Source organism: Podarcis melisellensis (genome assembly GCF_964234715.1).
Source record: "Podarcis melisellensis genome assembly, chromosome: 1".
In the NCBI taxonomy this organism is placed as follows: Eukaryota; Metazoa; Chordata; class Lepidosauria; order Squamata; family Lacertidae; genus Podarcis; species Podarcis melisellensis.
In genome coordinates this window covers 78,960,036-78,975,529 of record NC_138528.1, presented here as the reverse complement: position 1 = coordinate 78,975,529, position 15,494 = coordinate 78,960,036, and the positions used below count along the sequence as shown (strand labels likewise).

The window sequence follows — 15,494 nt, the reverse complement described above, 5'->3', positions numbered from 1 at the left end:
GGAATATTGGAAGCTGGCACATAATTATACAATATGGCACAATTCAGGAAGAGCTTTTTTAATAAAGGTATTACAACTGTCTCCTTAAGGCTGGAACTCAGCACTCAGGAAGCACTTGGCTAGTCTCCCACTGGTCTATTTAGTGAGCCAGGAAAGACAAGGATCTAGCACACATGTAGCAACTAGGACTATAATTTCCATCATTCCTGAGCACAGCCCATGTTGGCCTGGGTTGATGGTGTTGTAGTAAGTAAAAAATATCCAGAGGAAGGGTTGAGGAAGTGAATTTCATTCATATAATTTAACAGGACATTCGTCAGTCTCAAGGATCTGAGAGAAAATGCAGTCAAATCATAACGTCATCATGTAGCAATAAAATCAACACAAAACCAACACACAGAATACAGTAAATCCGCGAATCTAAAGACTCAGGCAAATGAAAAAACACTTCACCTGGTGCTGCAAAGATTTCAGAGTTGCACTGGGTGAACACTCTTGTTGAGGGCATTCCAAAGCTGGGTGCCCCCACCAAAAATACTCTACCTTTGCTCACCACCCACTTCACCTGTGAAAGTGGAGGGGTCATGGAAAATGGTGCATAGGTTTGTGTATGGACAATGCAAGTGGGAACCATGTTTCCACTGTTTAACTATCAACTTGAAAAATGCTTCTCTGTTAATCTTTCTACTCATCTTTCTGGCCAACTTCAGCGCAACAATTTTGCAAGAAGGAAACACGCTGCTTGTGCCTATTGTAGTTTACTATGAAATATTCAAGGGCCTCAGGAGAAGAAATGGTATAAGAGATCAGAGATAGAAGGTTAACATTCAGTCACGGTCTATCCTGGTGTTGAACTGTAGTATCTTCTTTCTCATCATGACGATCTCCCTCGGGAGGTTGTGGACTCTCCTTCCTTGGAGGATTTTAGGCAGAGGTTGGAAGGCCATCTATTATGGATGCTTTAGTTTAGGGGGTTGGACTAGATGACAAAATAAACAAGGAACTTTGTTCCTCGTATGTCAACAGATCTTTCTTCATTAAGAGAATTGCATATGACAAGGAACAAAGTTACTACATGCATTCAGTGATTGGCCCATCTACAGTTTAAGAGCTGTTTCCTACTTGCTCCTTTAATATGCATGTAAATAAAAGTTCATATTAGTAGTGTTTGTTGTTGATAGCATCAAGAACCTTAGACCTAATATTAGAGTTGACAATATGCATTAATTGAATTTTAGAGTTAATAGTAACTGCAGTTGTGGAAAGTGAGAAGCCTTTTCTCTCTCTCTTGGCCAAGGTTCTCCTGTGCATTGTGGAACTCTAGGGTTACAACACCAGAGTCCCATTTTGGAAGTGGAAGCTGGCTAAATTAGTAATGCATGGAGTGGAGCTTGCATACTCATCCCTTCCCACACAAATGGTAATGTTGCTGGATTGTGAACACCTGAAGAGGAATGCTTTTCAAATAAGAATCAAAATGAGAACAACATGGTTCCTGTAAATGATGTGAAGGCACACCATTGCTATGTACTTCAGGGTGTATTTCCCACACTGCCAGGCTCAGCCAGGCTCTGTGAGTAGTGAGTGTCCTATGTACTGCCAGCACACCTGTGGTACTTTAGTCTCCATGAACCCAGGAAGAGCAGGACACACAGAGAGGGGAATTCCCCCAGGATACCAAAAGGCTGGAGGCCCCTAATATATTGATTCGATCATCCGCTGCAGATCAAGAAACCATTTTGCTCTGTGCTCATTTACTCAATGGAACATATCCAAGGCATGTTGACTCTTGAATAATTACCGGTAATGAAGTGCTTTGATTTTTGGGAGGTCATTGTTAACATTAAAAAGCATCAGGACTGTGTCACAACCATGGCAAAGATGTAATGCTGATTGTCCAAATTTATGCATGACACCAGGAAATTATATTTCTGTAAACATGCATTACCCCAAGAACGCTCATTTGCATTCCAATATCTTTTGCATTCAGACCACAAACACATCATACATTTAAAGTGCTTTTAAAGCATGCATAGGTGCACAAAGACACACACACACCAGAATCCTAAGAACTGTGGTTTGCTTCTTATAGAGCTAAAATTCCCAGCATTGGGATTCCTGGAGAGTTTGTGTGCTTTGAACACAAGGTGTGTACACAGCCTCAGTTTAGTAAATTGAAAATGATAAATTCAATCAGGGACTGGAGCTGATGTTGGATGGAGCCTGAGCAAAAATAAATATAGTTACACTTTCTTTCTTTCTTTCTCTCTTCTACTCTCCCCGCCTTTCTGCGCCCCCCTCTTGTGGCCTTCAGAACATGCTCCTGTCCCAAGGGGCAGCGTCCTGTCCTTGACCTCATGCTGCATCTTTGAAATGGAGCATTAAATCAGAGGCGCTAGGAGGCAACTTCACCACCACTCCTGTCTCCAGCAATGGGCTGGAGAGGCACACAGTGTTTTTTGATTTTGCAAGATGGTTGGGGCTCGAAGGGAAAGGTGGTGTGGAGGGGAGCATGTGCTATTGGACACCTTTGGGCAGTGACACCCAAAGCTCCTGATTTACCCAGTCTTTCCTGAGGGAGACACATGTATGTGTCTACCCCAAGTGGGCTGGGGTAGACACATACATTGGATGCCAAAATTGGGATGAAATTAGGCTCTTAGCTTGATCGGAAGCTCAGGCTTAATAACCACCTTCTTATGCTCTCAACAAAGAGTAAGCAGGCTAAGCAGATTTTATTTGACAAATGTGATGATAGGTTAACCAAAATGAAAACAATGAAAAATTAGTCAAAACATATTTTTTAAAAATAAAAATTGTCCAGTAGCACCTTAGAGACCAACTAAGTTTGTTCTTGGTATAAGCTTTTGTGTGCAAGCACACTTCTTCAGATACCTGAGCTTGCACACGAAAGCTTATACCCAGAACAAGCTTAGTTGGTCTCTAAGGTGCTACTGGAAAAATTAGGTTACCTGATTTAAATATTAGATTATTCATTAACTGTTGTACAAAATTATTTTTAAACTATTCAAACGTTTGCTCATTTCTGCTCTTAATTGAAAGAATATTTATAGAGAACTATTATGATCCATAATGTCACAAGATTTTAATACACCCCTTAAGTAAACTAGGTTGAATGAATTAAGGAACTTCATAAATAACTGGATGCCAACAGGCATCTCTGCACTCTGAGTCATCAGCTTTGACATCAAACCAGGTATCAATGTCAACTGTATCACCCTCTTTAATGTCTTAAAGTCAATGTAATGATTGGGCACATTGAAGGAATACAGTTCCTCAGACATTCTGCCATACCCTCCAACATTTCTCAGATGAAAATAGGGACACCCTGTTCCACTCTGGGCAGCTTCCAACATATATAAAAACATAATAAAACATTAAACATTAAAAAGACCCCTATACAAGGCAGCCTTCAGGTGTCTTCCAAATGTTGTATAGTTGCTTATCTTCTTGGCTCAGAGGTCACATTAACTCCATACCCTCCAACATTTCTCAGATGAAAATAGGGACGTCCTGCAGAAAAGCAGGACATTCTGGGATTGAATCAGAAACTGGAGTGGCATCTGTAAATCTGGGGCTGTCCCTGGAAAACAGGGACACTTGGAGGGTGTATTCTGCTGTCCTCTGCAGGAGCAAAGCCTTTTTACAGCAACCTTGGAGGAGCCCTCTCACCGCAAGTGAATATTTTTTGCCCTGTCATGTATTACTTTATACCGGGGTCAGCAACCTTTTTCAGCTGTGGGCCGGTCCACCGTCCCTCAGACCATGTGGTGGGCCGGACTATATTTTTTTGGGGGGAAAGAACAAATTCCTATGCCCCACAAATAACCAAGAGATGCACTTTAAATACAGTGGTACCTCGCAAGACGAAATTAATTTTTTCATCTTGTGAATTTTTCATCTTGCGAAGCACGGATCCTGTGCTGAATTTCTTCCTCAGTCACTCAGGCTCCCCCCTCGCTTTCAACTAGCCACCATGACTGTCAAGTTGCGCTCGGGCTTCTACGTGGGCAAAAAGTCCGCCGCGCTGCTGGCGCTGCTCTTAGCCGCGCTGCTCTTGGCGCTGCTGGTGCTGGCTATCCTGTACGGGCGCTGCGCGCAGGATTTGGAAGGGAGAGGCGGTGGCGGCGCCCACAGACGAGGCTCCCGCCAGCGCCGACCCATCCGTGCGGCCGCCCGGAAAGGAAACACACTTGCAAGATGTTTTCGTCTTGCGAAGCAAGCCCATAGGGAAATTCGTCTTGCGAAGCAACTCAAAAAATGAAAAACTCTTTCGTCTTGCGAGTTTTTCGTCTTACGAGGCATTCGTCTTGTGAGGTACCACTGTAAAATCACACATTCTACTCATGTAAAAACACCAGGCAGGCCCCACAAATAACCCAGAGATGCATTTTAAATAAAAGCACACATTCTACTCATGTAAAAACACGCTGATTTCTGGACCATCCGCGGGCTGGATTGAGAAGGCGATTGGGCCGCATCTGGCCCCTGGGCCTTAGGTTGCCTACCCCTACTTTACACTGTTTGCATAGAATTGCATTTGCCCATTCATCTAGTTTAAAGGTTATTTGAGAGCTCTTCACAATTCCTTTTTGGTTCAACTGCCACAAACTATTTACTATCTCCGGTAAACTTGGCTGCCTCACTCTCACTTCTAACTTTAGAACATTTATGAGCAAGTTAAAAAGCACAAGTCCCAATAATGATTCTTGCGAGACTCCACTTTCAATATCTCTCCTTTGAGAGAACAGCCCACTTGTTCCTACGCTCTGCTGTCTGTTACTTAACTATTCCTTGAGCAACATGATTGCTTGACCCAGTTTCGTAAACACCTGAAATTTCATTTGGGAGTAATTTGGGAAAGGGAATGTGTAGAAATGATTGCGATAGGAAAGAGCATGAGGCCATGATGTACAGAACAAGAGTTTTGATTATGTTAAATTAAGGCTTGCTATCCTTATGTGAAATAAGTATATTAGTATCACATTCAAGTTTGAACATGGGTAGGGAACAATCATATCAGTAGGTTTGCTTATTACAAATTAGCTCTGCATTCCCTTTCCAATATGATTAAGAAGAAATGATATGAAGAGAAAGGAAATACTTGTTGCAGGACAGGGAGGGTGGATTCTCATGTAGTCTGGGAGAAAACGAAGTATTAGAAGAAGATTGTGGGTGGCAGGCAGGTAAAAATAAAATAAGATGCCTCTGTTTCTGCTCTGTCTGAGCTAGTTCCATCCCGACTCCCCGTGTAGCATTTTAATGAATCCATTGCATTTATAAAGGCTGCAAATCAATGGACAAGCAGGATATAAATCAACTAGTAGAAGATCTGAACACCTCTGGATTTACCTTCTTTAGATACATGAAGGAAGTCAAACCTAATTAATGGCAAATCTTTATCAACTCACACTAAATGTCTCCAAAAAAAAACTGTCAAGGAGATGTCTCCAAAATCTGCTCGCCCCAGAAGTTTGCATTACCATTAATGGGGGCAACTCCACTCCTTTCACAAGCAAGGCTGTCCACTGTTGCCCCTCCTACTCACAGTGGCAATAGAGGCCTCAGCTACGAATCTTAAGATCCTCTGCTGAAATTAAATGTATCCCAAATTCAGGAAACTGAACACAAATTGAATCTGTTTGCAGATGATCTGCCCTTTAATGCTCTGTGATCCTAAAAGAGCTTTCCTGCCTCTACAGCAGGCTCTTAGTATGTTTGCTAAGGTTGTCAGGTTAAAAATCAATTATAGAAAACCGGTCATGTTTGTTTTTGTTTTTATAATAATTTTTATTGGTCTTTACATATATTTCCATATATAATATCATGGTATACGGAAGTAAATAAAACATTTGGCTCGTCAAGCCTGTGACTTCTCCCTCCCCGATTGTTGGCTTTCAAACCTATTCTCTGGATACTGCATTTCCTATATTTCTTATTATTATTAATTCATAATCTTATGTAAATACTAAATTAACTATAATAAGTAATAATTAATAGTTTTAACCTTACAAAACTTCTTGTAACCCTACTAGGTATGTTAATTGTTTACAATTGTCTTTCAAGTATAATACAAATTTGTTCCAGTCTTTCAGTCTGATCCGGCTGGTTCCAGATTTTCCCTGTTAGATTTGCCAATTTGGCATAGTTCAATAATTTCATCTGCCACTCTTCTTTCCTTGGTAAATCTTCTTGCTTCCATCTTTAGGCTAGTAACATTCTCACTGCAGTTGCTGAATATAGTAACAAAGTTTTGTCCTGTTTATGTATTTCTCTACCTACTATACCTAGCAGGAATGTTTCTGGGGGTTTTTTTGTAAATGTATATTTCAACATTTTAAAAAGTTCATTATATATCATTTCCCAGAAGACCTTCACTTCCTTACAAACCCACCACATATGGTAAAAGGTACCTTCTTTTTCTTTACATTTCCAACATTTATTATTTGTTCTATACATTTTTTGCTAATTTCACTGGTGTTAAATACCACCTATACATCATTTTCATTATATTTTCTTTAAGTGAACTGCATGAAGTAAAATTTATTCCCTCTTTCCACCATCTTACCCAATCTTCTAACTGTATATTATAACCAACATATTTTGCCCAATGTATCATTACAAATTTTACTTCTTCATCTTTCATATGCCATTCCAAAAGTAACTTATACATTTTTGACAATATTTTAACCTTGTTGCTTAATAGATCTATTTCAAACCTGGATCTTATTAATTCAAATACATTTTTCTTTTAGCTTCTTTAAATACTTCATTTATGTGATGATAATGTAACCAATCATTTACCAACTCTTTTATTCCCTCATATGGTTTCAATTTCCACTGGTTGTCCACCTCTTATCACCAAGTCTCCATAGGTGGCCCATTTTGATTCCATATTTACCTTTTTAATAGTTGTTGCCTCTAAGGTGACAGCCACTATGATGTTTTATCTTCTAATAAACTCTTATATCGAGACCACACCTCATAGATTGATTTTCGAATTATGTGGTTCAGAAAACCTTTATGAACTTTTGCCTTCTCATACCATAAATAAGCATGCCACCCATATCTGTTGTCATATCCTTCCAGGTTTAGTAGATTTGTATTTTTTAACAATATCCAATTCCTTAACCAACATAGGCAAGACGCTTTATAATACAATTTCAAATCTGGTAGGGAGAAACCTCCTCTTTCTTTAACATTTGTAAGTATTTTAAATTTTATTCTTGGTTTTCCCCCTTGCCAGATAAATTTTGTAATGTTTGTTATGTCCTAGTTTCTTCCTCCCCCTTTCCTGATTTATTGTGTTTTGTTGTTGACTCCTTTATTGTCAAAAGTCTATGTGTAACTTATGCTTATACTCTCACAGCAAGATGACAATAAAGATTTCTTTAATGAACATGAACAAGAACATGAACAGTTTATATAAAGTACAAAGAGATAGCAACCCTGTAGTGGAGACTTGCATAACTCTTTGCTTTTGACAAGAGGAAATGGTTTTTGTTCTGGGTATAACTTTATACTTTGAGGCTTGCTGGTATAAAGGAACCCCAGTCACTGAAAATGAGAATGAAGTCAATAATGTACAGTTCAGAGAAATTTTTCCAGTTTTCTAAGAGGTGAGGAACCTGTTGTTGGGGGCTGCTTACTGGAGCCAGTGATGAATGAGACTGCAGTATGGCTGGCCCTAACGTTAGGCAGAGTGAGGCAACTGCCTTAGGAGACAGGTGCTCGGGAGGGGGAGCAATGGCTACACACACCCCTTCAGCTATTTCTTCTGAGCCCCCAAGCCATTCCCCTCTGTCGTAGGACAGAACTGTGTATGCCACCTAGACACATCTGTATTTAGTCTGTTGCCCTTAAGTGCGACGGAGGGTGCTGCTCTGTTGCCTGTATTCCAGTTGGATTTGCTTGTGCATGGAAGGGCAGTTCCCAAGAACTCCCAGAACAGGAACAAACACATAAATAAAACAATATTTTAAAAATACAAAAACGAAACAAGGTTTTTGTTTTTTAAAATACCCATCCATAACAGGAATAGCAGGTTTAAGAAATGATGCAAGGAAGAAAATGAAATAATTAAACAACCTGAGAAAATGAGCACACTGTCTTGGCATCTGAATGATATTAATACAGTATTTTAATGATGCTGCCTGAAGCTGGAAAGGATGTTGGCTGTTGTGAAAAAGTGCTGGACAGGGTGGATGCTGGACAGGGTGTATCTCTTCCCACCTCAATATGCGTTCCTTTCTGTGTGTCCTACCACAAACTCCACCAAACCATCACACCTTCTTAATCCACCATCTGCTCATGTGACATGCATTTCAATGGGTTGCTTTCCACACCCAGCTGAGTTGTGAGTATCCTTGTTTCTTCTCTTGACATGTGAGGGTGTGTATGGAATCTAAATCCTAAGAAGGCTTTGGAATGTGCTTTGGCTATAGGAACTTGGATTGGGATTCACCTAACGAGCCTTAGGGCTTCTGCTTGCGCAATGGGGCTCCCCCCCCAATCTCCCATTGCCTCTCAAAATTGGCTGGTGGGGGCAGGAGAATCCTGATGTCAGGGGCTAGACTGAGGAGGAATGGTGGGAGCCACCCCTCCCTTCTCCTGAACCTTCCCGAGAACAGGAGGACAGTATGGATTTAGAACAGTGGCTTGCAGAAGGACATAGTTCAGAAGCTGCAGAGGGGGAAAGCTGGGAAATATTGGGAGAGGAACAGCAGGAAGGAGAAGCACCAGAGGAGAGACAGCTGACAGACTCAGTGTCTTTCAAGAGCATTCCTGACCACCCCCTCCCAGGACCAGGCGGGCATTGAGGATAGGAGAACAGAAGGCTCAGAGGCAGAAAGATCAGGTTAGCAGTCACAAGGGTGACGTAGAATAGGAGGGATGAAGGGGGTTGGACTTTATTCAGAGCAACGCCATTCTTTTAGGGAGGATGCATTCCTTTGACTCTCTCTGTGAACTATGGAATAAATTACTTGGTAAGAACTCCTCTTGTTTCTCTGTTTACTGGCTGCCACTGGGGGAGGGATTGGGTTCCCTGAAGCCTGACACCCTAAAATAGCAGATGGTGTGATCCAATCCCAATCTTACAGGTCCAGCCTGATAATAGGTTCTCTGTACCACGAGAAGCTGCTATGTAGTAGGCGATGGATCAATTTAAATAATAATAATATCTGTATTGTGGCATTTCACCTACGTGTATCTAGGATCAAAGTGTGAAAATCAGTTTTAGTTGTTTCTGAAGCAAGAGAAGGCAATGGGGCGTGGGGATTTTTTTACAAAGAAAATGTGAAATTGTGCTCTTTTATATAGCCATAGCCACATAAGGAAGCATAATTTGAATGTATATAGAACAAAAAAGGTATTTTAGTATTTTTAAGGTCTACTGATGTGTAGCAGCTTTACAGGTGGTGGAGGAGTCCTATTGGACTAACTTAGTGGGTTTACTTAGTAGGCTACATGGGACTGGGCTGTTCATTTGAAATATACTGTAGGCTGCAGATTTCCGAAGTACACATATTGTCAGGGAACTGCCATCGGAGAGGCAGGAGGTGGAGGGGCTCTCAGAAGTCAGGAGAGACTCAGCAGCGGAGGAAGGCACCAGCAGGGGGAGAGTGGGAGATCAGAAAGAGAGAGAGACGGAGGAATGGCTCAGGGAGTCTTCCAGCGATAACAGCAGAGAAGTTTCAGGTCCTCCCATAGGTACTCCCACTCCTCGCCGGAAACTGTCGCGCCGAGAGTCCAGACGACGCGTTTCCGTCAAGGAGCTTTTATGCTGGAGTAGATTCCGTAAACGCCCACTGTCGGATTCTGCCAGCGACTGACGGAGCCATGCTTAAGGGGCTCCATTAGAGACAGAGGTTTGCTGATTTTGCCAAACTCTGAGGGACTAAGCTTTACTCACAAGCAGCTCATTATCCCATCACAGCAATCCGACAGTCTCTGAAAGCAGCTTGTGCAAAGAGAGGCATCATGAGCAACCCAGCCGGAACCGGAGGAGCAGGAGCTGGAGCGGGTCCAAGCCTGGAAGAAAGGTACAGGGCGTTGGAAGTCCAGCTAGCGCTGCAAACGGCGAGGCTCGAGGAGAGGAGGGCTCAGGATGCGGATAAGGGAAAAACCACCCCACTCGCAAGAAAGTGCCATGATTGGTGCAGAGGTTTGGGGGGGATCCCAGGAACTATCAAGCCTTTAGAACAGAGATGCAATATGCCCTCAATCTGCAGTTTGATGACTTCCCCGATGAGGATTCGAGAGTGGCGTTTGTGATTGGCCATCTCGAAGGGGGGGCGAAAGACTGGGTTAGGCCCCTGATGGCAGCCAATAATGACATCCTAAAGGACACGAGGAAGTTTTTTCGCGCCATGGATCTGATGTTTTCCAGCGAGATTGAGCAGGGAGTGGTGCGCAGACAGTTAATGGCGTGTAAACAGGGGAGCTGATCTGTCCGTGAGTACTGGACTGAGTTCACTATGTTGATCCATAGACTGGGTTGGGATCTATCGGGTGAACCCATACAAATGCTGTTCGAAGAAGGGCTCTCTTCGGCAGTGAAAGATGAACTTTCCCGGGCGCCTAGGGCGGAGTCTATGGACCAGCTGACTAAATCCGCGCTGGCCATAGGAGCGCGCCAGGAGGCGAGAGCTTTGGAGAAGCGGGAAGGAAAGGGGAACGTTGGAAGGATTTCCGCATTCCAGAGATTCCAGAGCAGCCTTTCCCGCCAGCAGAGCCGATGGAACTTGGAACAGCGCGCGCGCAGTTTCAAACCCCAGTGAAGGGCGGAAGAAGGAGGGAAAGAGTGCCAAGAAATGTTATCTCTGCCAACAGCCAGGTCACTTTGCCAGAGTCTGCTCGCAAAGAAAGGAATGGCAAGGGATGGCGGGAGCTGTTGGGGGGAAGGAGGAAGAAGAAATCAAGGAGCAAGTAAAAGCCAATGCCTGGCTGCCACCATCGGGGCACAGCAGCCAGGCCAAAGAGCAGTGAAAGTGCCCACGCCGGAACCCCCAAGACCAGCGCTTGTGATAGAGGTGTTGCTAGAGCTGCCAAACGGACACTCACTAAAGATAAAAGCGCTATTGGATTCAGGCAGCTCCTGTAATTTTATGAGTAAGGAGTTTGCAGATGAACACCAGATACAGACTATCCCTTTAAGTAACCCTTTGCAGGTGACCACGATTGATGGGAGGGAACTGTTGGGAGGAGAAGTGAGCCAACAGACTGTCCCAATGATAATGAGGGTGGCAAGACACACCAAACTGATAGCGTTTAACGTGGCCACCTTGGGAGGAGCTCCCATTATTTTGGGGATGAGCTGGCTAGCGCTACATGATCCGCTAGTAGGCTGGCATCAGAGGGTGGTTTCCTTTGGATCAGCACATTGCCTAGAACACTGCAAAGAGGGAAAGGCTCAGGAAGGGGCTAGGGCCACTCTAGCAGGGACGGAAGTAACGGACAAAGGGAAGGTGCCACGACAATACGCTGACCTGATTGACGTCTTCAGCGAAAGAGAAGCAGATAAACTGCCCCCGCACAGACCTTTTGACTGTCAAATTAACTTACTCCCAGGAGCACAATTGCCAGTGGGCAAGCTGTATGCAATGTCAGACAGTGAGATGCAGGAGTTAAGGGAGTTCATTGACAAGAATCTCAAGCGAGGTTTCATCAGAGAGTCACGAGCGGTGGGGGGCAGCCCAGTGTTCTTTGTGGACAAAAAAAATACTAATAAACCCAGATTGGTCGTGGACTTCCAGGCCCTAAATGCAGTGTCAGAACCAGTGACTTTCCCCATGCCCAGAATAGATGACATTTTGACCCGGGTGAGGAAAGGGAAATTTTTTACCAAGCTGGACCTTAGGGGTGCATATAATCTGATACGTATGAGAAAGGGAGATGAGTGGAAAACCACTATGTTCACCCCCCTTGGGGGCCTTTGAGTACCTCGTTATGCCCTTCGGTCTACAGGCGGGCTCGGCCTGTTTTCAATCGTTCATGAATCACGTGTTGGGACCATTGCTTTACAAGAACTGTGTAGCGTTCTTAGATGACGTCCTGGTGTACTCAGAGAATGAGGAGCAGCATGTGCGAGATGTAAGAGAGGTACTGAGCAGATTGCAAGAAAACCAGCTGTGGGTGGAACTGGAGAAGTGTCAGTTTCATACCAGGGAGGTGGAATTCCTGGGGTACCGGTTGTCAGACAAGGGATTGGCCATGGATCCCAGCAAGGTTCAAGCGGTACTGGAATGGAAGACACCAAAAACGAAGAAGGACGTGCAAAGATTCCTGGGCTTCGGAAACTTCTATCGGAAGTTCATCAAAAACTTTGCCCACTTAACGGCGCCCATCACTGATTGTCTTAGCAGCAAGAAGAAATTTGTATGGACGGAAGAGGCGCAGCGAGCGTTCGAAAGATTAAAGAAGGCGTTTGCGTCGGAAGAGCAACTTTTGCATGTGGATCTACAGCAACCAATGAGAGTGGAGACTGATGCCTCAGACCGAGCGGTGGGGGCTGTGCTTCTATAGCCGGGAAAAGATACGTCGGAATGGAGACCGTGTGCTTTCTTCTCGCGGAAGTTGAACAAATCCGAGAGGAACTACACCGTATACGACCGAGAACTGCTCGCCATTCATGAAGCATTCCGGAGATGGCGACACTTGCTGATTGGGGCGCAGCACAAGGTCCAAGTGCGAACCGACCACAAAAATCTGGAATATTGGAGAACAGCCCGAGTACTGAACCAGAGACAAGTGAGATGGGCCCAGGAGTTCTCCAAATTCCATTTTGAAATTCGTTACGTACCAGGCTCGGAGAACGTAAGGGCGGACGCTCTTTCCAGAAAACCTGAGTACTTAGAGGGGGAGGGAGCGCCTGAGGAAAGGCATATAATCCCTGAGGACCACTGGGTGTGTGGGGCGGCACTGGTGGGGCAGAGAGAACTGGTAGAGGGTACCGAGAACAATGAATACGCCCAAGAGAAACTCAGAGAACTCAGGGGGACAGGGGAGAACACAGGGGGGTTTGAAGAAAAGAACGGGGCATTGTATTACAAAGGGGCACTGTACATACCCGATGGGGAACTGAGGGGCAGAGTACTCAAACAGTTACACGACAGCCCCACAGCGGGGCACTTCGGGCAGCACAAAACCATGTGGTTGGTTACCAGGGAGTTTTGGTGGCCCAAGGTGAGGGAAGACGTACGGGAATATGTCAGGGGGTGCGACAGGTGCCAGCAAGCGAAAGGGGAGAGGCTGGCACCAGCTGGGCTATTGGAACCCTTACCCACACCAGAAAGGCCATGGGAGGCAGTATCCATAGATTTTATGACGGACCTGCCAAGATCCAAAGGGTAGACCTATTAACTAAGATGTGTCATTTTATAGCCTGTTCACACGCGGTCACAGCAGAAGAAACCGCCAAGTTGTTTGTAGAGCATATTTTCAGGTTGCATGGCGCCCCCTTGAGGGTGGTCAGCGACAGAGGGAAACAATTTACTTCCAGGTTCTGGAGGAAGCTCATGAGCTTACTGCACGTGGAAGTCAATTTTTCAACTGCCCGGCACCCAGAAACAAATGGGCAAGCGGAAAGGGCAAACGGGATTTTACAACAATACCTGAGGTGTTATGTAAGTGACAGAGAAAATGATTGGGTAGATAAGTTGGCCCTGGCAGAATTTGCCTACAACAACACGGAGAATGTGTCCACAGGGATAAGTCCCTTCCTGGCTACTTATGGGTGTCATCCCAGGGCATTTCCAGGAGAAGGAGGGGAGAGATGGAGTGTCCCGGCTGCGGAACACTTTGTGGAAGAGATGGAAGCGATCCACCGGCAACTCCAACTTAACTTAGAGAGGGCCAAGGAAGAATAAAAGAAGCAAGCAGACAGAAGCAGAAGGGAAGGTGAAACCATAAGGGTGGGGGACAGGGTGTGGCTATCCACCCAAGGACTGCCGTTCAAGGGAGGGTGTAAGAAATTGAGACCCAAACGGCTGGGACCCTTTGAGGTCATACAACAGGTCAACCCGGTGGCATTCAAACTCAGATTGCCCAACCACATGAAACTGCACCCAGTATTTCACAGGTCTCTGCTGTTGCCATACCGAGAGGGGCGAGAGGGGGGAACGTGAGAGGGAGGTTACTCAAACACCAGTCATAGAAGAAAGGGAACGCAACATACATGTGGCAGAAATCATTGATTCCAGGTGGAAAGGGAATCAGGTGGAGTATTTGGTAGGATGGGAAGGGGAAGCTGAGTCGGAAAACACATGGTTACCGGCAGAGGAGGTCAATGACGAGATTTTAATAGAAACGTTTCATCAACGGTTTCCAAGGAAACCTCAGCCCGTGGGACGGTTCAGGAGGGAACACTTCGGCACAACCGATGAGGAAGAGGAGTTTGAAGGGTTCCCAGAATCAGGGCTGGAAGAGGGAATAAACTCTGACGAGGAAGAGGACACAGGGAGAAGAGAAGGGAGGCAGTGGAGAGAAGTGTTCGAATCCTCGGATGATGAGGAGGGTTCTTTCCGGGGTTTTCCATCCTCACCGCCAGCAGGGAAGGGGGCGGGAGGGGGTGAAGGGGGCCCTGGAGGGGAGGTGGATGTCAGGGAACTGCCATCGGAGAGGCAGGAGGTGGAGGGGCTCTCAGAAGTCAGGAGAGACTCAGCAGCGAAGGAAGGCACCAGCAGGGGGAGAGTGGGAGATCAGAAAGAGAGATAGACGGAGGAATGGCTCAGGGAGTCTTCCAGCGATAACAGAGGAGAAGTTTCAGGTCCTCCCATAGGTACTCCCACTCCTCGCCGGAAACGGTCGCGCCGAGAGTCCAGACGACGCGTTTCCGTCAAGGAGCTTTTATGCTGGAGTAGATTCCGTAAACGCCCACTGTCGGATTCTGCCAGCAACTGACGGAGCCATGCTTAAGGGGCTCCGTTAGAGACAGATGTTTGCTGATTTTGCCAAACTCTGAGGGACTAAGCTTTACGCACAAGCAGCTCATTATCCCATCACACATATGGACCTAATCCAGCTATAATGACAGACGACTAGTCCTGTGCAACAACTGATAACCCCCAGAGGTGGATGTGCACCCATAGCCACATCAAAAGACCACCCAGCCAATTCAGTCTGGTTTGGGTGACTACCTCAATGCAGGGGAGTTGTGACATCTTGGTGTACACCAACAATCATACCGGCATTGTGCACAGATCTCTTACTGGATGAGGGTGGTAGTCTTCCAGAATGCCTTTACACTTTAAACATATTTTTAGCCAAAGAGCAGGCTTCACCTATGTGGTGTATGCCAATGCAAAACAAAAACAAAACCCCTATATAAACCTATAATTCGAATGACATAATGAGCGCTCACACCTTCATTGGTGGGCGCCCTTTGTGGGACCGCGCACAGCACCTCAGGCCACGTGGGACTCACCAGCTGGTTGGGCTGCCTCCCTGTGCTAGTCCTTGGGGGTTTCCGCCAA

The 15,494-nt window shown here is 45.2% G+C and overlaps 1 long non-coding RNA gene across 1 annotated transcript in view; it reads left to right on the top strand.

Annotated features, from left to right (window-relative positions):
• The first annotated feature begins 7,481 nt into the window (after positions 1–7,481).
• Positions 7,482–15,494, top strand: part of LOC309381047 — a 46,190-nt gene continuing 38,177 nt past the window's right edge. The window contains exon 1 of the long non-coding RNA XR_014173278.1: positions 7,482–8,377. This is a non-coding gene — a long non-coding RNA (uncharacterized lncRNA). The remainder of the gene's footprint in view (positions 8,378–15,494) is intronic.